Raw genomic sequence first — 2260 nt, 5'->3', positions numbered from 1 at the left:
GGCAATAGGCGGGGCACGGGCGTGTCGGGGGAAGGGGGGTGCTCCGCAGGTGCCACCAGGTAAATCTTGGTCTCTTCAGACTGACATCACCTGGCGCATGCCTGATTAATCTGCACCTTCCCGGGCGTCAGCTGCATTTTCGCGCGCGCGGGAAAAGCTGGTGATGAAGAACCCGGAAATGCGCCATCCTGCCTCCATTCTTCCAAATAGTCCAACCTTTTATTGGTAATAGTGATAAAGGGGCGCCATAATCTGTCTGGCTACTTCCTGCTGTTAAGGGGCGTCGTTAAGGTCAGGGCCTATGGTTGGTGTTTGGACGTACGGATGAAGAAGCATTTGATTGAAGGTGACGCGAGTGATTTCTTGAATCTTGGCATGGAGAAATTTGATCAAAATGGGGACAAAACATAAAATAAAGCACAGTATTAGTATAGGAATGAGGAATGGAAACATTTGTTGGAATATAGACAAAACCCAAAAGGATGGTCCTGGCAAGGCTGGGGAGTATGAAATAGTTAAGAAAATTTAGTAAGTTTGAGGCGAGTGGGGGAAAGTTGAACTGATTTCCACTGATTGCTTTCGGTGGGGGCCCTTTCTAGCTGGGAATGAGGAATGAGTGTGCAAAGTAGTTGTTGACCAGGCAGCAATTAAAGAGTGGATTGGATGGAAGGCTTGGTCCAGAGAAGGACGGCAGAATACAATAGGTAGCCCCGCTGTCGATTAAAAAAATTGTCTTACCTGCTACCAGGAGAGTTACCCATGGCTCGGCAAGGGTGATGGGGGTCCCTGAGTCTCAGCACCCTCAGCTGTCGTCGTCCAAATGTAGGAGCTGGAAGGAGCTCCCAGGATCCTGGGAAAGGGGTTCACGTTGGGACGTGGCACCCGTTCCCAGGGTGGGGCAATCAGACTTCCAGTGTCCTTCCTGTTGGCAAGCAGGGCAGGGGGTTGCTGGTGGACGAGGGTTAGGACATTCACTGGCCCAATGTCCTGATGCCTTGCACTTATAGCAAGGCTGCGTTGGGGCTCGGGGACCTTGTGGACACCTGTTGGCATAGTGTCCTGCCTTGCCGCACTTATAGCAGGCTCCTTTTGTAGCCTTGGAGTCTGCGAGGTGTGTGCTCTCTGGTCTGAGGTTACGACTGGGCTGTAAAGCCGCTGCTAGGAGCTGTATTCTGTGTTCGAGGCAAGCCTGCCGCTGTGCCTCAGCCGTCTCCTCTCTGGAGTTATAAACCTTAAAGGCTAATTTAACTAGGTCTTGTATTAATGTCTGAGGACCATCCTCTGCCTTTTGAAGTTTTTTTTTTTTTTACAAATGTCAGGAGCTAATTGAGAAATGAAATAAGATGCCAAAATAGTAGCCCCTGTGGGGGAGGCCGGATCCAACCGGGTATATTGGGTTAGAACTTCAGTCAGCCTATTTAAGAATGTGGCTGGATTTTCTTCCGGATTTTGAATAATTTTTTAATTTCTTAAAATTTACAGTTTTGTTTGAGTCTGCTTGCATACCAGCCAACAAACACTGGACCATTATGTTTCGCCTACGGCGCCCAGGCTGGCCTACTTGGTAGTCCCAGTCTGGGTCTGCTGAGGGGACTGCTTGCTCCCCTAGTGGAATGGTGGCGTCAGTTAAATGTAGTTGGTTGGCGTGCTGCCTGGCGGCCGCTAGGATGCGCTCCTCCTCCTCAGGGTTTAGGGTAGAAATTAGGATCACCTGGAGGTCATGCCAAGTTAAGTCATAGGCCTGACAAAGGTATCTAAATTCCTTTATGTATATGGTAGGATTAGCTAAGAAATCACCTAAACACTTCTCAATTTTAGAAAGATCGGCCAATGAAAAAGGGACATGTACTCTGACTACCCCCTCCACCCCAGCTACCTCTCGCAAAGGTGCTAACACTATAGGAGGGTGTGGGGCAAGAGTGGGGGCATCAGCAAGGCACTTAGAGCGGGTGTGAGCAAAGACAGGGGACTCAAGACAGCCAATTGGGGGCCCTGAAAGAGGCACGGGACCGAGTGGATTACTAATAGATAAAAAGGAGGAAGGAGGAGTCTGGATGGGGGGAAAGGAAGAATGTAGGGCGGGGGTGAGGGTACGGAAACAGAAGGAAACCCTAGGTCCTCCGGCTAAACAGAAAGGAATGAAGACTCCTCTTTTTCGGGTTCCTGTGAGCCAGCATCCCTGGCCAGCATAACCTGGGCCAAAGAACACCGGCTACACAAGTCGGGACGAGAGCGTAAGGCCCAAAAGCCTTGTATGTAA

General features: G+C 50.1%; 1 long non-coding RNA gene across 1 annotated transcript; it reads right to left on the bottom strand.

Annotated features, from left to right (window-relative positions):
* Positions 1–226: 226 nt before the first annotated feature.
* On the bottom strand, positions 227–1987 carry LOC117092863. The gene is made up of 3 exons (XR_004440941.1): positions 1877–1987; positions 739–922; positions 227–369 (listed from the first exon to the last, which is right to left on the bottom strand). It is a non-coding gene; the product is annotated as an uncharacterized LOC117092863 (long non-coding RNA).
* Positions 1988–2260: the final 273 nt, after the last annotated feature.

This window comes from Trachypithecus francoisi, unplaced genomic scaffold (genome assembly GCF_009764315.1).
Source record: "Trachypithecus francoisi isolate TF-2019V2 unplaced genomic scaffold, Tfra_2.0 Lachesis_group12, whole genome shotgun sequence".
NCBI lineage: Eukaryota > Metazoa > Chordata > Mammalia > Primates > Cercopithecidae > Trachypithecus > Trachypithecus francoisi.
Note: the sequence above shows the minus strand (reverse complement) of the source record. Positions and strands in the feature narration are given on the sequence as shown.